This window comes from Chiloscyllium punctatum, chromosome 31 (genome assembly GCF_047496795.1).
Source record: "Chiloscyllium punctatum isolate Juve2018m chromosome 31, sChiPun1.3, whole genome shotgun sequence".
NCBI lineage: Eukaryota > Metazoa > Chordata > Chondrichthyes > Orectolobiformes > Hemiscylliidae > Chiloscyllium > Chiloscyllium punctatum.
The window spans coordinates 43257338-43277534 of NC_092769.1; the positions used below are offsets into that span (position 1 = coordinate 43257338).

The following is a 20197-nucleotide window of genomic DNA, read 5'->3' on the forward strand; positions in this document are numbered from 1 at the left end:
ATTCAATAGAATCTCGACAAACAGATTACATACAGTGTGGAAACAGGCACTTTGGCCCAACAAGTCCACACCGATCTGACGAAGCACAACCCACCCAGATCCATTCCCCAACATTCACCCCTTCACCTAACACTACAGGCAATTTAGCATTGCCAATTCACCTAACCTGCACTTTTTTTGGATTGTGGGAGGATACCGGAGCACCCGGAGGAAACCCACGCAGACAACGTGCAAACTCCACACAGAGAGTCACCTGAGGCAGGAATTAAACCCAGGTCTTTGGCACTGTGAGATATCAGTGCTAACCACTGTGCCACCCACATAATATAAGGGGTGATCTTATGGAAACAAGGTTCTGAGGAGCTTGACAGGGTAGATGTTGACTCGATCTTCTAGCACCAATGAAGTCTCAAACTAAACATTACATAAGGGAACATTCATTTTGTAAAAAATGTAAAGAATTTTTTTCTCTCAGTGAATGGCTAGAATTTTCTAGCACCAAAAATTGTGAAAGTTAAATGTGGAAGGGGAATGGATCTGGTTGGGTTCGTCATCAGAGGGTCAGCTTGGCTTGTTGGGCTGAAGGGCCTGTTTCCACACAGTAGGGAATTTATGATTCTGTCTCAAATTATTCTAAAAGAGGGCAGATAGATTTTTGAAATATTGAGCAGTTGAGGGCTATGCGGATCAAGCATAAAAGAGGTGTTGAGGTCTGGGTTGGCCCAGCCATGATCTGATAGAATGGGGGAACAAGCCGAAGGGAATGAATGCCCTACTCCGGATCCGATTCCTTGAGGCTCCATTTCATGCTTTTTTTATCTCCAAAGAAGAGTGTGATACAATGTGCTGAAGATCTCAGATGTTGTGAAAATGGTGTGTTTATGTACTGGATCATTTGGCATTGGTTCATCAATCACAGCTATACAGTCATGAGTAGGAAGGCAATTCCCTCCATGTATAAAGGAAATCTACTGCAGAGCTCACACAAAGGGATCCTTCCCCTCAGTAAACTCTCCCATCGCATTATCCAACATATCAGCGAAAGCAGGACGCACAGTGCATGCTCGAGCCAACAAAGGGACCAGGGGTGATTGATGTCAGCACCGGACCAATGAAAGGACGGTGGGCGGAACTGGAGGACCAGGGGAGGTTGGTCCTCCAACCAATCGAAGTGAACTAGGGGCAGAACTAGACTAAACCACGTGGTTACCCTCGCGCGCAGCGGAGAGTCGCTGTAATGAATTTTCCGGAAGTTATGGAGCGAAAGGATACGGTAAGGAAAGAAACAAATAAACAGAGGGAAACGGGAGAAAAACTGTATTGCTATGAGGGGAGAGGTTTTACAAGCATGTTGTGCACGTCGGAAAACACAAATTTGAACTTCCCAGTCCCGTGTTTGTAGTAAAAGGGAAATTGCCTCAGCGCGGCTGCAGGCCTGAGTGAGCACCGCCATCTTTATTCGGGGCAACGATTCACTGGACACGTGCGCAGCCGCCATCTTTGTAGGGGGCAAGGTGCAGCCAGGCGCATGTGCAGCCTTTCTCTGGTACAGAGTCATTGGGCAGGATTTACACAGAGTACATTCAAACTCAGAGTAATGAATGTTTATTTCTGGATTTGTTTCGTCATTCATTTAAAGGACTTGCTATCGTAACTGAGTTTGCAGGTCAATCAAAATTGGAGGTATTGTGCATAGGGAAGAAGGTTACCTCAGGTTACAGTGAAATATTGATCAGGATTCCTGAAGAAGGGCTCATGCCCGAAATGTCGATTATCCCGATCTTTGGATGCTACCTGACCTGCTGTGCTTTTCCAGCAATACGTTTTTCAGCCCAGGACTTATGCACTGAATGGAAAGGCCCTGGAGACGTTTGCAGAACAAAGAGACCTTGGACTGCAGGTTCACAGTACTTCCAAGTCAAGTTGCAGGTAGATAGGATGATGAAGAAGGTGTTCAGTGTATTTTCCTTTATTGGCTAGAGCATTAATTTAGATAAATGTGAGATGCTGCATTTTGGAAAAGCAAGTCAAGGCAGGACTTATACTCTAGGGGAAAGTGAAGACTGCAGATGCTGGAGATCAGAGCTCAAAAATGTGTTGCTGGAAAATCACAGCAGGTCAAGCAGCATCTAAAGATCAGGAGAATCGACATTGCGGGCATGAGCCCTTCTTCAGGATTCCTGAAGAAGGGCTCATGCCCGAAATGTCGATTATCCCGATCTTTGGATGCTACCTGACCTGCTGTGCTTTTCCAGCAATACGTTTTTCAGCCCAGGACTTATGCACTGAATGGAAAGGCCCTGGAGACGTTTGCAGAACAAAGAGACCTTGGACTGCAGGTTCACAGTACTTCCAAGTCAAGTTGCAGGTAGATAGGATGATGAAGAAGGTGTTCAGTGTATTTTCCTTTATTGGCTAGAGCATTGAATATCGGATGTGGGAGGTCATGTTGCTGTACAGGACATTCATTAGGCCACTTTTGGAATATTGTGTGCAATTCTGGCCTGCCTCCTATCAGAAGGGTGCTGTGAAACTTGAAAGGTTTCAAAAAAGACTTACAAGGATGTTGTTAGGGTTGGAGGATTTGAGCTACAGGATGAGGCATAAAAGGCTGGGGCTGTTTTCCCTGGAGTGCCATAGGCTGAGCGGTGATGTTATGGAGATTTATACAATCATGAGGAGCATGAACAGGGTAAATGAACAAGGTGTTTTCCCTGGAGTAGTGGTGTCCAAAAGTAGAGGACATTGCTTTAGGGTTAACGGGGCAAAAATTCAAAGGGGGCTAAAGAACAACTCTTTCATGCAGTGGGTGGAATGAGCTGCCAGAGGAAGTGGTGGAGGCTAGTACAATTAAAACATGTTGAAGGCATCTAAATAGACACATGATATGATTAGGAAGCATTTACAGGGATATGGGCCAAGTGCTGGCAAATGGGAATAGACTAGGTTCGGATACCGGGTTGGCAAGGATGAGTTAAACCGAAGGGTCTGTGTCGGTGCAATACGTCTCTATGACTGTGGGATCATAACAGCTTCTACAGCTATACTTCATCTCTGGGCTCCCTTATGAGCACTTTGTCAATATCTAGCTTGCTCAGTATCAAACAATGGGTGTATTTTTGGTCTGTTTCGTATTTTACGATTACTTTTACAGACATTTTTGTAAGTTAATTTTTCTCTGCCGCCCAGCCCCTGACCATGTGCTGCTTATTAATTTTCTTTCTGGAAAATCTTTGACACTCAAGAATTCTTTTTTCCAATAAGCAAGTGTATTTTCCTTCCATTTCGGACTATCAAATTCTGCACCATTTTCATTCCCTGTAATCTGTTTTGCACTCCCTGAAACATCAACTGTGTTTCTCCTTCCACAGATACCAGTGATTAATGCCAAAGTCCTGTTGCTTGTGGAGAGGGTGATGTTTGACTTTCTTGTACAGCTGCAGTTTGTGTGGTGAAGGTACTCCCACAATGTGGTTAGGTAAGAGATATTACAGAGTATTCATTACAGCAACAGTGATGATTTGAAGGTAATGTCCAAATCAAGAACAGTTTGTAGTTTTATCATCATGCTTATAATTTCACAAAAATATTATTGGGAACTTTAGACATAAGGTCAGAGACTGATGGTATTAGGTCAGGTGACCAAAAGCATTGCCAAATAAGCAGGCTTTGAGGAATGTCTTAAAGGAGGAAAGCAGACCTGTGAGGTTTTGGCTGCGAATTTCAGAAAATGATGCTTTGGCAACTGTAAAAGCAGCCACACAGGTGAAGTAATGAATTAATAGATCATTGGGAGTCTCGAACAGAATGGGTTGTCGAGGTCTTCACGGAGGTCTGATGCGGCAAGCTAGGGATGATCACAATCAGGAATTAAATCAAGGGTCAGAATTTTAAATTGAGGGATGTGGGCCGGATGCTGGCAGGTGGGACGGAATTGGGTTGGAATATCTGGTTGGCATGGACGGGTTGGATTGAAGGGTCTGATTCCATTCTGTACATCTCTGTGGCTCTATGTTGTTGATTATGAATAGGAGCCTTGTGATGGATCAACAAGTTTTGGTACGAGGGAGTACTTGGGCAGCAGAGATTTAGTTTTTCTTAAGATTACAGGGAGATTGAATGTGGGAAGCTGGCCAGGAGTGTGTTTGGATACTGACGTCTGGAGATAACACAAGGTGGATGACAGCATATGAGCTGAGACAAGGGTAGAATCAGCTAGAAATAGTGATCTTGGAGTGGGACTGGGCTGTCACCCTCACCTCACCTCTGGGATTCAGCTGGTTGTCAGGTTGTGAATCAGGCCCGTAACACAATCGGGAGCTGAGTGACCCTGGTGGAGCCTAAAATGAGTGTCACTCAGCTGGCTATTGCTGTGCAGATGCTGCTTGATACCCCTGTTGATGACATCTTCCATCACTTTACTGCTGATCGAGTGTGGACTGATAGATGGAAATTGCTTGGGTTGCATTGCCCTGTGTTTTTGTGCTGAACATCCCTGGGCAAGGTTCCACATTGTCGCTAGATGCCAGGGCTGGAGCGGTCCTTAGCTTGGTGGGTGGCAAGTTCTGGAGCTCAAACCATCAGTATTATTGCCAGAATATTGGTAGGGCCCGTAGCCTTTGCACTACTTAACCATTTCTTGATGTTATTCACACTGAATCAAACTGGCTTAAAACTCACATCTGTGATGTTGGAAATCACTGGAGAAGGCTGAGATGGATCATCCCACTTTGCACTTCTGGCTGAAGATTGCTGCAAATGCTGTCATCTTATCTGGTGCGTGGGCGTGTGAGACCCCTTCACCGGTAAGGGTGGGGATATCTGTGATGTTTCCTCCAGTGAGTTATTTAATTGTCCATCACCGTTCACAACTGGGTGTGGCAGAACTGCAGAGCTCCGATCTGATCTATTGGTTGTGGGATCGTTTAGCTCTGTTGCTTGCTGCTGATGCTGTTTGACATGAAATAGCTTCAGGAAATGGTTTAAGTAGAATCCAAAGAGATCAAACAAATATATCACAGACAAAAGATTAACTGGACCAGAGAATAGGACCCCTTAAAGATTAACGAGGCTGTCTATGGAACCACCAGGGGTGGGAAAGATATGGAAATATTTCACGTCATTTTTACTGGAGAAAGATATGGAAGCTCGAGAGTTTGGAGAAATAAACAGAGAGAACTTGAAAAGTATCCATGTTACAGTGGAGGTGTTACTGGATGTCTTGAATCGCATCAAGTTGAATAAAGCCCTGGGACCTGATCAGATGTATCCCGGAACTTTCTGGAAATCTAGGGAAGTGATTGTTGGGCCTCTCCTGAGGTATTTGTATCATTGATAGCGACAGATGAGGTGCCATTATTTTAAAAAGGTGGTAAGGAGAGGCCATGGAACAAGAAAATAGTGAGCCTGAAGTCAGTGGCAGGCAAGTTGTTGGAAAGGATTCTGAGGGACAGGATATCCATCTATTTGGAAAAGTAAGGAATAATTATTGACTGTTCTCAATGTGGCTTTGTACGTGCACAATAGTGTCTCACTAACTTGACTGAATGTTTTGAAGTGACAAAGAAAATTGATTAAACCAGGCTGTGAACGTTGTTTATATGGACATTCGACAAGATTCCACAAAGCAGACTGGTTAGCAGGGTTACATAACATGGAATGAAGGGGAACAAGCCATTTGGGTACGAAACTGGCTTGATGGTAGGAGACAGAGGGTGATGATGGAGATTTGCTTTGTGGACTGGAGGACTGTGAGCAGCAGTGTGCTACAAGGATCAATTATTGGGTCCTTATATAAATGACTTGGATGTGAATATATGAGATATGGTTAGTAGCTTTACACAAGACACCAAAATTGGAGGTGTAGTGGACAGCGAAGAAGGTTAGTTCAGAATACAACAGGATCTTGATCAGATGGGCCAGTGGAGCAAGGAATGGCAGATAGAGTTCAATTGAGATAAATGTTAGCTGTTGGATTTTGGAAAGACAAATCAGGGCAGGACTTATACACTTACTGGTAAGGTCCTGGGAAGTGTTGCTGAACAAAGAGACCTTGGAGTGCAGGTTCATAGTTCCTTGAAAGTAGAGTCACAGGTAGGTAAGGGAGTGAATGCAGCGTTTGTTATGCTCTCCGTCATGTTGTTGCTGTACAGGACATTGATTAAGGCTCTTCTGGAATTCTGTTTTCAGTTCCAATCTCCCTGTTCCAGGAATGATGTTGTGAAGCTTGAAACATTTCAGAAAATGTTTGCAAGGACTTTGCCAGAGTTGGACAGTTTGAGGGCAGTGCATGTTTGGAGTGAGCTGCCAAGGGAAGGGGTGAAGGAGAGTACAATTACAACATTTAAAATACATTGATTAAGCCACTTCTCGAATTCTGTTTTCAGTTTGATTTTCCCTGTTCTGGGAAGGATGTTGTGAAACGTGAAAAGGTTCGGACAAGATTTACAAAAACGTTGCCAGGTTTGGAGGATTTGGGCTACAGGGAGAGGCTGAATAGGTTGGGGTTAATTTCCCTGGAGAGTCCAAGACTGAGAGGTGACTTCATGGAGATTTATAAAATCACGAGGGGCATGGATAAGGTGAGCAGACGGGGTTCTTTTTCCTGAGGTTAGATGGGTCCAAAACTGGAGCACATGGTTGAGAGGGCAACGATTAAAAGGAATCTAAGGGCAACGTTTGCAAGCTGAGTGTGGTGTGTGTATGGAATGAGCTGCCAGATGAAGTAGTGGAGGCTGATAAAATCACAACATTTAAAAGGCATCCGATTGGGTACGTGAACAGGAAGGGTTTTGATGGATACAGGTCAATAGCTGGCAAATGGGACTCCAGTAGTTTAGGATTCCTAGTTGGCATGGATGAATTGGACCGAAGTTCTGTTTCTGTGCTGTATATGTCTATGACATTAATAAACTAAGATGCATTCCTCTTTTGTGGAGAGCAAGCTGAAGCACAGATAATTGTCCTTGGAGCTGAGAAGGTGAAGCAGTGATTTTGACCTGGTGCAGATTTGGTTCCAAGGTCTTGAATTTGAGGAGAGAGAGGAATTGTTAACACTGTCATAACTTTTAGTAACTACTTTCAAGTAATTGTCAAATAATACAAAGTGAAAATGTGAACATTATTGTACTCAGTAAGTTCTGAGCATCTGGAACAGTCTGAATGACACAGATTCAGCAGGTATTCTGAAAGAGACTTGGAATTTTAATTTTTAAGGAAAGATTTGGGGGGCTGTGGGCAAATAGGAGGGGATTTGGGACAGATTTGCAGCATCTCCAGAGGGAGAGAGTACAGCCCCAATGGGCTGAATAGCCCCCAGGCCCTGTGCTCTGTGGTACTGCCCCATTCACTGTGAATGATGAAGCTCATCCCAGGGCAGAGAGAGGGATTAGCCCTCCACTCTCATCACAATGGGGCCCGGCTGATTGACGGCAGCTCCAGACCAATGGGAGGAGAGTCTGTGTGGTCCTGCAGCCAATGGGAGTGAATGAGGGGTGTGGCCAGCAAGATGACACAGGTCCATGAGCTGTGCAGGTGCCGTGTCACTGGGTGGGGTTGGGAGAGACAGCAGAGACTGGGACAGAGGCTGTGGGACCTGAATTACAAACTCCCGGGAAATTAAAACCAAAAGAACTGTGGAAGATGTAAATCAGAAAAAACAACCAGGAGGTTCTGGAAAAGCTCAGCAGGTCTGGCAGTATCTGTGATGAGAAATCAGAGTTAACATTTCAGATCCGGTGTCCCTTCCTCAGAACTGATACTGAGAGAAAAAAATGTTGGTTTATATGCAGAGGGAAGGGTTTAGGGGAGGATGTAAGGATTAAAGGATAGGTGGGAATAGAGCGAGAAGAAGGGTTGGATAAAGGAGTGGATAACGATCTAGCTGGGGGAGGGCTACTAGCTGTTAGTGGAAACTGTTAGTGGCTAACCATAGGTAATGTGTAATGACAGGCTGTGAGAACAAGTACTGGTGTGTGGGGTAGGGGGGCTAGGACATGGGGTTGCTAAACTACGGTTAGCCACTAACTGTCTCCGTCGTAAGCTGTTCTCCACAGACATCACTCCATGATTGGAGCTGCAGAGGACAGAGTTGCAGATGGGCGGCACGGTGGCACAGTGGTTAACACTGCTGCCTCACAGTGCCAGAGACCCGCGTTCTATTCCCACCTCCGGCAACTGTCTGTGTGGAGTTTGCACATTCTCCCAGTGTCTGCGTGGGTTTCCTCCGGGTGCTCCGGTTTCCTCCCACAGTCCAAAAATGTACAGGTTAGGTGAATTGGCCATGCTAAATTGCCCGTCGTGTTAGATGTAGGGGAATTGGTCTGGGTGGGTTGCTCTTTAGACGGTTTGTCTGATCTAAAAATCTCTTAAATATCCTTCCCAACCCCCTCTATACTCCTCAAAGATGTATCTTAAAGTTGTTCTCTTTAATCAACATTTCCAGCATTCGTGAAGCACTTTAGGAGATTTGTCAGTGTGAAAGGCTCCATACAATGCAGGTCGTTGTTGTTAATGTCTGACATTAGGAGAAACAGGAATGAACACTCTCTCTCTTATACCTGATAAACAGCAGCAAAAGCAGGAAGCACTGAGCATGCTCCAGCTCACAAAGGGCCTCTGGTGATTGATCTCAGTGCAGGACCAATAAAAGGATGGGGACGGGGCTGAAAGACAAGGTCGTGCCGGTTGGTCTGAGTGAATGAGGGGCGTGGCTACACTCAACCACGTGATAAGCCTCTCGATTAGTGGTGCTGGAAGAGCACAGCAGTTCAGGCAGCATCCAAGGGGCAGCATCCAAGGAGCAGCAAAATCGACGTTTCGGGCAAAAGCCCTTCATCAGGAATAAAGTGATACCACGTGATAAGCTTCACTGGCAGCACTGTGATGTTGTGATCAAGGCAATGGAAATGTGTGAAGGTGCAGGGCATGGTTAAGGAAAGACATATTGATCAGGAAGAGAAGGAAATTTTAATGGAACGGGCTGAGACGTTTTACAGAACTTAGTGCACATCGGAAAACACAAATTTGAAAATCCCAGGCCTGTGTTTGTGGCAAACGGGAAAATGCTTCAAATGGTGAAAGGTGTGAGTGATCGCCGCCATCTTTATTGGGGGCAGTGATCCACGGGACATGTGTGTGGCTGCCAACTTTGAGAGGGGCAAGCTGTAGGGGGACGCATGCACAGCCTTCCTTGGCAGGGAGTGATAGGGCAGGATTTACACAGTGTCAGAGTCAGGATGTTTTCAATGTCAAAGAGTGTGATGCTAGAAAAGCACAGCAGGTCAGGCAGCAGCTGATTGGTGGGAAGGAAGATGGAAACGTAGGACAGGTCAAAAGGGCAGTGCCGAGTTGGAAGGCTGGATCTGGGATAAGGTGGGTGGAGTGGAAATGAGGAAACTGGTGAAATCCACATTGATCCCATGTGATTGGAGGATCTGAACACAGATGATGAGGCGTTCTTCATCCAGGCATCAGATGCCTGGGATTTGGCGGTGGAGGTGGCCCAGGACCTGCATATCTTTGGTGGAGCGGGAAGGGGAGTTAAAGTCTTTGGGCACAGGCTGTTTGGCTTGTTTAGTGTTTTACTGTTACTTTCACAGACCTTTTGTAAGTTAATTTTCCTCTGCTGCCCAACCCCTGACAATGTGCTGCTCTCTCAACGGACTAAATTTTCCACAGTATCTTTGCCAGTGAATAAATCTTTTTTTCAACAAAAGAGTGCATTTTCCTTCCATTTCTGACCATCAAATTCTGCAACATTCTCACTTCCTGTAATGCATTTAGCACTCCCTGAAATATCAACTATGTGTTTCTCTCTCCACAGACACCAGTGATTAATGCCAAAGCCCCATTGCCTGTGGAGAGGGTGATGTTTGACTTCCTTGTACAGCTGCAGTTGGTGTGGTGACTTGGGTAAGAGATGTTACAGATTATTCACTCAGTGACAGTGAAGAGTTGACAATGTGTGTGCAAATCAACAACGGTTTGTGTTTTTATCATTTTTATAATTTCACAGAAATTGAGAATTTCTGACATAAGGCCACAGATGGGGATATTAGGTCAGGTGATCAAAAGTATTGCCAAATAAGCAGGTTTTCAGGAATACATTAAAGGAGGAAAGCAAGTCTGAGAGGGTCAGGGTGCGAATTCCAGACTTTGTTCCCTTGACCGTGTCGAAACAGCCAGACTGGTGAAGCAATGAGTAAATGCATCTTTGGGAGTCTGAAAGAAAATGAGTTGTCGAGGTCTCTCAGGTTGTGTGGTTCAGGGAGACAGGGATGTTCACAGCCAGGAATTACATCAAGGGAGAGAATTTTAAATTGTTGCTTGGAAGGAGCCTTTTGATGAATCAACAAGTTTTGGTGCAAGTGAGCACTCGGGCAGGAGGGTTTTCGATACTCTTGGGATTATATGTAAGTTGAATGTGGGAGGCTGGCCAGGACTGTGTTTGGATAACGTAGTCTGGAGATAACACAGGGATGGACGAGTATTTCAGTAAATGGGCTGAGACTATGGTGGAGTTGGGTGATGTCACTGATGTAGAAATAGCAGTTTTGGAGTCGGGCCCCTCCTCATCACTCCCCCTCCCCAATTCACAAATATTTTTCGTTGTTCTGTCTGTCTTTTCTGGTTATGTCCTTCTCTCCAATTCTGCTAAGAACTAATACTTGACCTCAAGGTTGTTGGAAAATCCTGCTCCATCTCCACTCTCCCTTTCCTTTCTGAATTCCTCATATGTGGTGTCCATCCAGGATCTATCTTTGTCCCCTCCTGTATCTCACCTACACACTGCCAGGAGGTGACATCGTATCGGTTTCCCATGTACACTGACGATGCCCAGCTCTCTCTCCCTATCATCCCTCTCCATTGCTCCACTGTTACTCATTCATCAAACTGCTTACCAAACAATTGGCTGCAATTTCCTCCAATGAAACACTGCAATGGTTAAACCCATTGCCTTCAGTTGCTATTACAAATTACTTTCCCTTACTGCTCAGCCCCTCCCTCTTACTGGGAAATGCCTGAGGCAGAACTTAACAATATTGCTCTCATGTTCTGACCCCAAGGTAACCTTCTGATCAGACATCTACACAATTGCAAACACCTGGAATTCCGATCTCTAAAATGTTGCTTTTCTCCACCTCACCCCAGCTCCATTGCTACTGAAACCCCTTACCCATGTCTGTGTTGCATTAAAGTTGACAAATCTAAAACAGAACCCTTGATTCTGCAACTGACCCAGAATCTGGTTCTAGGTTCCCTCATGATGGGACACATCCTCTCAGTATTTACCCTGACATACCCCTTAATAAGCCTATGTTTCAATAAGATCGCCTCTCATTCTCCCCCAAATCCAATGAGTCCAGTCCCAACTTCTTCAGCCTTTTCTTAAAAGATAGTCCCTGCAAACCAGGGATCATCCCAGTAAATCTTCTCTGAATGCTTCCGATGAAGTGATGTATTTCCTTAAATAAAGGGACCAAAATTTCTCTCATTACTCCATATGTGGTCTCACTCGCATATATAAAGTGGCTCTCAGGTATATACTCCAAACTCTTATACTGCAAATCCCCTGAAATCAGGAATAATATTCCATTCCCCTTCCTGATGACCTGTTGTAACTGTGTGCTAGCTTTCTGTGTTTCCTGCACAGTTACCCCCTGGTCCCTTTTGTGTTGCAGCTTTCTACAGTTTCCACCATTTAAATAGTCCTCTGTTCTTTTATTACCTCCTCCAAAATGAACAACTTCACATTATCCCAAGTTATGCTCCATTTACCAACTTGTCCACTTCTCCGAATCCATCTCTGTAAACTGTTTATAATCCTTTTGGAATTTTACTGTTCTACATTTTCTAGGAGACTCCCCCCTCATTCTTCTAAACCTTTCCAGGGAGCACCGGCCAGTGGGAAGCATGCTGAGTTGCTGTCTTTTCAGAGAGACTCTTTGGAATGACTGGGAGGATCTTGCTGCCCTTTGGTCAGAATGGAGACAACTTGCCCATCGAGCTGCATGAGCCTTTCACACCCCCCCCCACCCCATGTCTTATTGATGAGGCACAGCGGCAGAACGGAAGGAAAGAAAAGGAAGGAAATCCTGCTCTCCAAATCTCACTGACTCTTGGAACATTCTGTCCCATGTGTCAAAGATCTGCCCTGTTCAGTCACATGAAGTCCCAAGTTGGAAAATCATAGAAACCCACATAGATTTCCCCCTGAACTGACTACTGACCTCCACAAGGGGTAATATGTACAGTCATCCTGGACCAGGAGGAGGGGATGGTGTGAGTTTCTAACCTGAACTGACAGTGACAGATTTTATAAATTTGTATTACAGGATACTACAGGTGGATATTCAGATGGCAATCTCAGTAACTGTAATGCCAAACTCTGATTGAATTACTCCATTCATCAGGACCTCAGGACCTGGATATTTGCACTGTGTGTGAGTATTTTGTTCCAGCTCAATTCCATTTTCTGCATAAAAATTCTCCTTTGAATCAAACCGTCCCTCAATAGATCTCCCCAAAATCTTCAATATGTGTCCAGTAATCCTTTTATGATGAGTTGATGAGTGCAAGGTTTAACATCCTGTTGTATATGTTTTGTAAGCACTTGTCTCTCAGCTCCCCTCAATTTCCTTTGCTACAATGAGAACACCTCAGTTTCCCCAAACCCCTGATTCCCCAGTGTCTGTTTGCTCTCTATAAGGTACACATCAGGATCGTGTTGGAACATTCTCCACTTGCCTTCATCAGTGCAGCCCTCAACAGTATTAAAGAAAGCGAACATCCTCCAGGACAAAGCACTGTGCCTGAGTGGTGTCCCATCCACCACCTTCAGCATTCCCTCTCTCCACCTCCGATGCACAGTGGCATCACTGTGTAAAAGGTAAAGTCAGCATTGTCCTACCAGACCATAGGGCTGCTCTCTCATTAGGAAGAGATGTCTGGTGGTGGTTTAACCTGAAGGTTACCACAGCCCAGGCAAGGGGAGAGGTTGAGAACAAGAGTCCATCTATTGTAGATGGCTATTCTTGATATGTATTAACAACACCCATGTCCCTGCAACTAAAATCCCCCATTCCTTGAACCATCCTGGTAACTCTCCTGTGCCCCCTCTCAGGGACCCTGCCATCCTTCCCAATGTGTGGGCAAACTCTGGTTTGCACAGACCCAGCTGCTCTGTGTTCCTGTGGGTGATGTCATCATCGAGCAACACTTGCACTAAACCTCACTGTCTGTGAGGGTGGGAGACACAAATCCCGAAATCATTTGAGATGTATTTAGTGTGCACTTGCTATGCCATGATAGATGACACTTTTCCACATGTACTGGAAAATAGAGGAGGATAATAGTATGGTGGTAGTTTTCAGTCGTAGTTTTCTTTCTCTCAGATTCGATGGACCACCAGAGCGTTTTTCTGTTCTGTAGACCGCTGAGATGTTTATTATAGGAATATGACAGGCTCCATTGGACATCAGGTCAGAAACGGTGATACTAGAATAGATGACACATGATTGGTCGATTTTCTTGGGAGGAAAGTGAGATGCAGAGATTTAAGAGGAAATTCAGAAGCTCAGCGCAGGAATTGTAAAGGGCAATCATCAAGTGAGAAATAAACATTGGGCATCCTGAAAGCTGGAAATAAAGAAAGGCACATATAGCAGAGCTTTGAGAGACTGGAGGGGATTAGACATGGGGAGGATAATGAAGCTGGAGGAGATGCAAGTTGGAAAGGATTGTGAGGATGGAGGATGTTACAGAGATAGAGATATTTGTGATAGAGGTTTTTGAATTTTGAGGCTGGAGTGGAATTATAGAGATGAGGAATATTTGTAAGGCTGGATGAGATGGCACTGATAGGGAGAGTTCCAAACATAGAGGAATTTACAGAGGTAATGAGTCATAAAGTTACACAGCATCGACACAGAACATGTGGTCCAACCAGTCCGTGTCGACCATAAATTCGAACTGAACTAATCGCACCTGCCTCCACTTGGTCCAAGTCCATCCTAGCATTCCCTATTGATATACGGGTCCAAATGTTGTTTTCCTATTAGAATCCCATTCCCCTACCCTTTTGCTCTACATTTACCCCGACTAATTCACTCAACCCAATCATTCCTGAACACTATGGGCAATTGAGCACGGTCAGGTCACCTACCCTGTACATCTGTGGATTGTGGGAGGATATGGGAGTTCGTGGAGGAGCCCACGCTGTCATGGGGAAGAATATGCAAACTCCACATGGACAGTCACCCAATACAGGAATTGAGCCTGTGTCCCTGGTGTTGAGAGGTCGCAGTGCTAACCGTTGAGCCACTGTGCCACCCTGAAATTGTAATTGCATTCACATCTACCACGTCCTCTGCAAGTTTATTCCACATGTGAACCACTCTTGTGCAAAAACAAAAAATAACATCGGAACTTCTTTTTAAAGCCTTACTTTTTAATTTGAGAAAAGGATGTCCCCAATCTTGAATCGCACCCCCTCCTGAAAAGGGCACCTGCTGTTCACATTACCAAAACTCTTCAGGATTTTATAAACCTCTAATAAGTTCACCCCTCACCCTCCTGTGCTCCAGTGAAAAAGGACCCAACCTATCCAGACTCTGCTTATAATTCAATCCCTCCGTTCCCATCAACATCCTGGTAAATCTCTTCTGAACCTGCTCCGATTTAATAATATCCTTCCGATAACAGCACAAGCAGAACTGGGCACAGTATTCCAGAAGAGGCCTCCCCAACATCCTGTACAACCTCAACATAATGTCCCAACGCCTATATTCAAAGATCTGAGCAATGAAGGCAAATGTGCTAAACCCCTTCTGAACCACCCTGTCTGCATGTGACACATAGTTCAAAGATCTGAACCCCTCGGTCTCTTTGTTCCATATCACTATCCGAGGCCCAACTTTTAATCAGTCTAAGTCCAGCCTTCGTTTGTTTTACCAAGATGTAATATTTTGCATTTACTCCAATCCAAAAATCACAAACATCCTTCAAGTATAGAGGCAAGAGGAGTATACTTAAGAGTAAAATCAGTAAGGCAAAAAGGGGACAGGAGACCGCTTTGGCGAATAGGGAAAGGGTTTTTACAAATACATTAAGAGCAAATGGGTCATTAGAGAGAGAATAGGCCACCTCAAAGATCAGCAAGGCAGCCTATGTGTGAAGATGCAGGAGATGGGGTTGTTGGGGGGGATACTAAACGAGTGGCATCAGTTTTTACTGTGGAGAAGGACAGATTTGTGGGGGTTGTCAAGATTAGAGATCGTGAGGGTGGGTGATGAGATGGGAGGCAATTGGAGGATGTTACAGAGATGCTTGTGATACCAGAGATAGTGATGGTTCTGAGGCGAGAGAGGATTTCTAGAGATAAGGAAGAGTTTAGTCTGGATGAGGTGACAGTGATCTGGGGAGTTGTGAGCATGGAGGAATTCAGAGATAGCGAGAGCTTGAGTCCTAAAATGATACAGAACAGAGACAGACCCTGTGGTTAAACCAGTCCGTGTTGACCATAATTCCCAACTAATCTAATCGCACCTGCCTCCGCTTGGTCCACATTCATCCAAATATTTCCTATTTATGGACTTGTCTAAATGTCTTTTAAACATTGTAATTGTATTCACAGCTGCTTCTTTTTCTGGGAGTTCACTTCACACATGTAAAGGTAAAAATAAATCCCCAATTTATTTTTTAAACCTTTCTCCTCTATTTTCAAATTGTATGCACCCAGGTCTTGAATCCCCCCCTCCCCCTTATCTACACGCTTCATGGTTTTATAATCCTTTAAGGTCATCCCTCAACCTCCTACGCTGTAGTGAAAAAGCATCCCAGCCTATCCAGCTTCTCCTTGTGACACAATCCCTCCATTCATGGCAACATCCCGGTTAGTCTCTTCCGAATCCGCTCCAATTTAATAATATCCTTCCTATCACAGCACAACCAGAACTGGACACAGTATTCCAGAAGAGGCCTCCCCAGCATCCTGTACAGCCTCAACCTAAATTCCCAACTCTGGTACTCAGAGGTCTGAGCAATGAAGATAAGTGTGCTAACCACCTTCTTAATCACCCTGTCTACATGTGACACAGACTAAGAAGACCTGTACCTCTCAGTCTCTTTGTTCCATATCACTACTCAAAGCCTTACTTTTAATTAGTGTAAGTCCTGCCCTCATTTGTTTTATCAAGATGCAATATTTTGCATCAGTATTTACTGTGGAGAAGGACACGGGAGATGTAGAATGTGGGGAAATAAATGGTGACATCTTGAAAAATGTCCATACTACAGAGTACGGGATGTCTGGAAACGCATAAAGGTGGATCAATCCCCAGGCTTTGATCAGTTGTACCCTAAAATTCTGTGGGAAGCGAGGGAAGTGATTTCTGGGCCTCTTGCTGAGATTTTTGTATTATTGATAGTCACAGCTGAGGTGCCAGAAGACTGCGGGTTGGTTAATACGGCGCTACTATTTAACGAAGGCAGTTTGGACAAGCCCAGGAACTACAGATGCTGTGCTAGACTAGGTGTTGGAGGGAGCCCTGAGCGACAGGATTTGCGTGTATTTGGAAAAGCACAGACTGATTAGGGATAGTCAGCATAACTTTCTGCATGGGAAATCATGTGTCACATACTCGATCTGGTTTTTAAGAAGTAACAAAGAGGATTGATGAGAGAAGAGTAGTAGATGCGATCTATATGGACTTCAGTAAGGTGTTCGACAAGGTTCCCCATGGGAGACTGGTTATCAAGGTTAGATCTCACGGAAGTAGCCATTTGGATATAGAACTGGCTCAAAGGCAGAAGACAGAGGGTGGTGGTGATGGATGATTATTTTTCAGACTGGAGGCCTGTGACTAGTGGAGTGCCACAAGGATCGTGCTGGGTCCACTACTTCTCATCATTTATATAAATGAATTAGATGTGAACACGGGAGGTATAGATAGTAAGTTTGTAGATGGCACCAAACTTGGAGGTGTAGAGGACAGTGAAGAAGGTTACCTCAGATTTCAATGGGATTTTGATCAAATAGGCAAATGGGCTGAGGAGTGGCAGATGGAGTTCAATTCAGATAAGTGCGAGGTGCTGCATTTTGGAAAAGCAAAGCTTAGCAGGACTGATACACATTATGGTCAGGTCCTGGGGAGTGTTGCTGAACAAAGAGACCTTGCTGTGCAGGTTCATAGCTCCTTGAAAGTAGAGGTGCAGGTAGATAGGATAGTGAAGGTGTTTGGTATGATTTCGTTGATTAGTCAGAGTATTGAGTAAGAGAGTTGGGAGGTCATGTTGCGGCTGTTCAGGACATTGGTTTGGCCACTCTTGCAATATTGTGCGCAATTCTGTTCTCCACCTATCACAAAGATGTTGTGTAACTTGAAAGGTTCACAAAAGATTTATAAGGATGTTGCTAGGGTTGGAGAATTTGAGATATAGGGATAGGCTGTACAGGCTGGGGCTGTTTTCCCTGGAGCGTCAGAGGCTGAGGAGTGATCTCAGAGGTTTATAAAATCATGAGCATGGATCAGATAGATAGACAAGGGATTTTCACTGGAGTGGGGGAGTCTAGAACTGGAGGGTATAGATTTAGCGTGAGGGAAAAGATATAAAAGGGACCTAAGGGGCAACTTTTTCATGCGACGGTGTTGTGTTTATGGAATGAGCTGCCAGAGGGAGTTGTGAAGGCTGGTACAATTGCAACATTTATTCGGCATCTGGATGAGTATATGAATAGGAAGGGTTTCGAGGGATATTGACCAAGTGCTGGCAAATGGGACGAGATTAGGTTCGGAAAACTGGTCGGTATGGACGAGTTTGACTGAAGGGTCTGTTTCCATGCTGTATGTCTGTGACTCACAGCCGGGGATCAGCTCAGTGGGTTTCAGTCTCTTCAAAGGTAAATCTTACTCTGTTTTACTTTTTCAAATCTGCAACATTCAGAAGGGTGAGTGTTTACTAGTTTAAGTGCCTCTGTTATGATCTTTTGGTTGAATGTTTTAAATGTAAAATACAGGTACTAATGTATTTGAGAGTAGTCTTTTGTAAAGCTGTAAGACTCTGCCTTTTTCTGGGTCTACAGATTAAGGTGCAGAGATGGCCATTCGTACAGTGATGTGCACTTCCTGGAGGAGAGTAGGGGGAGTTTGAATGATCCTGAGGATAGCCTACAGGAAGTGATGCAAATCCTCTTGGATCACATGGATCAGATGGAGCGGTGCTTAATGGTAATGAAGAATTTACAAAAGTCAGGATGTGTGATAGGTGGCAGTTTCAGGCCGAAAAACTGCCGATACAGTCAGGTAGATGGGTTACCTCTCGGAAAGGTAGGAGAGGGAGGTAGGTAGAGAAGGAGTCTCCTGTGGCTATCCCCATCTGAAACAAGTATACTATTATGGATAATGTAGGTGGTCATAGACTCTCAGGGGAATTTTGCACTGACAGCCAAGTTACTGCTACTGAGACTGGCTCGACTATAATGAGAGGTATATCAGATTCCAAACGCTCAAGGATGATAAGGGACTCTGTAGTTGGGCACAGACTGCCCTTTCTGTAGCTGACAGACATCAGAATGGGGTGGTACCTCCCTGGTGCCAGGATCAAGGATGTTTCGGACAGGTAGCAGAATATTCTCAAAGGGAAGAATGACCAGTGAGAGGTCATTGTACATTGGTACCAATGACATAGGAAGGGGAAGAGATGAAGTCCTGATGAGAGAATATAGCAAATTAGCCTGGAATATAAAAAAGTAGGTCCTCGACCATAATATCTGCATTACTTCTGGTGCTACATGCTAGTGAGAGTAGGAATAGCAGGATGGAGGAGATGAATGATTGGCTAAGGAGCTGGTGTAGGGCAGAAGGATTCACATCTTTTGATCATTGTAATCTCCTCTTGAGTAGAGTTGACCTGCATAAGAAGGATGGATTGTACCTGAATTGGAAAGTGTCTAATATCCAGGCAGGGAGATTTGCTAGTGTTACTCAGGTGGCATTAATCCAGTGAGGGTAAACCCAAAGAGATAGTGAGAAAAGAGGTAAGTCTGAGGCTGGTACAGTTCAGAAGTCAGACAGTCAAGACAGGCAAGGGCAAGGCACAGAACCAGGTGGAACTGACAAGTTACACTGCATTTACTTCAATGCAAGAGGCCTGACACGGAAGGCAGATGGGCTCAGGGTATGGTTTTGAACGTGGCACTGGGATATCATGGGTATTACAGAAACGTTGCTCAGAGATGGGTAGGACTGGCAGCGTAATGTTCCAGGGTATCGATGCAAGAGGAAGGATAGGAAGGGGGACATGAGAGGAGGCGGAGTGGCCTTTTTGTTTAGAGGTAGCATTACAGTTGTGCTGAGGGAGGATATTCCTGGGAGTACGTCCAGTGAAGTTATTTTGGTGGAACTGGGAAATAAGAAAGGGATCATCACCTTGTTGTTACTATCTGCGTGGGTTTCGTCTATTTGCTCTGGTTTCCTCCCATTATCTAAAGATATGCAGGTTGTGTGGATATTCCAGGCTGAATTGCCCATATTGTTCAGGGATGTGCACGCTAGGTGGATTAGCCATGGGGAATGCAGTGGTAAGGTAGGAGTCTCTGAGGGTCCGTGTGGTTGTGATGAGCTGAATGGCCTACTTCCACGCTGTCAGGGTTCTTTGATAATTCTACTAGTTTTAAAATAGTTACAGAAAATAATAGACCAGATCTAAATGGTGTTCTAAATTGGACAAAGGCGAATTTTGACAGTACAAGGTATTCCTTTGCTATTCCCAGGCTGGAAAGTGGGAACATAAGAACATAAGAAAGAGGAGCAGGAGTAGGCTACATGGCCCCTCAAGCCTGCTCTTCCATTTAATAAGATCAGGGCTGATCTTTTCATGGCCTCTGCTCCACTTTCCTGTTCTCTCACCATAACCCTTAATTCCTTTCCTGTTCACAAATCTACCTTTTGACCTAACGATAGTCAAGTCGATAACCTAAACTGCTGCACTCAGCAGCAAATTCCACAGATTCACAGATTTAGCTGAAGAAGTCCATCCTGAACTCAGTCCTAAATCTGATACCCCCTTATTTTGATGCTCTGCTCCCTAGTTTAAGCGACCCCTAGCGGAAATCACCTCCCTGCTTCTATCTTATCTACTCCGTTCATAATTTTATTTTTTTTCCCATCCAACCTCCCATATTTCGAAATTCCAATGA

The 20197-nt window shown here is 44.7% G+C and overlaps 1 long non-coding RNA gene across 6 annotated transcripts in view; it reads left to right on the plus strand.

The window, feature by feature from the left end:
• Positions 1-1188: 1188 nt before the first annotated feature.
• LOC140456946 (uncharacterized) overlaps positions 1189-20197 on the plus strand; it is a 32396-nt gene continuing 13387 nt past the window's right edge. For 2 of the 6 annotated variants that reach the window (XR_011953260.1, XR_011953265.1), the window contains exons 1-4: positions 1189-1273; positions 3372-3478; positions 9824-9912; positions 12336-12443. This is a non-coding gene — a long non-coding RNA (uncharacterized lncRNA). Of the gene's footprint in view, positions 1274-1575; positions 1595-3371; positions 3479-9823; positions 9913-12335; positions 12444-12709; positions 12890-15634; positions 15674-18082; positions 18228-20197 lie in introns of those variants that run through there. The other 4 variants (XR_011953261.1, XR_011953264.1, XR_011953263.1 and 1 more) reach the window with 4 other exon arrangements.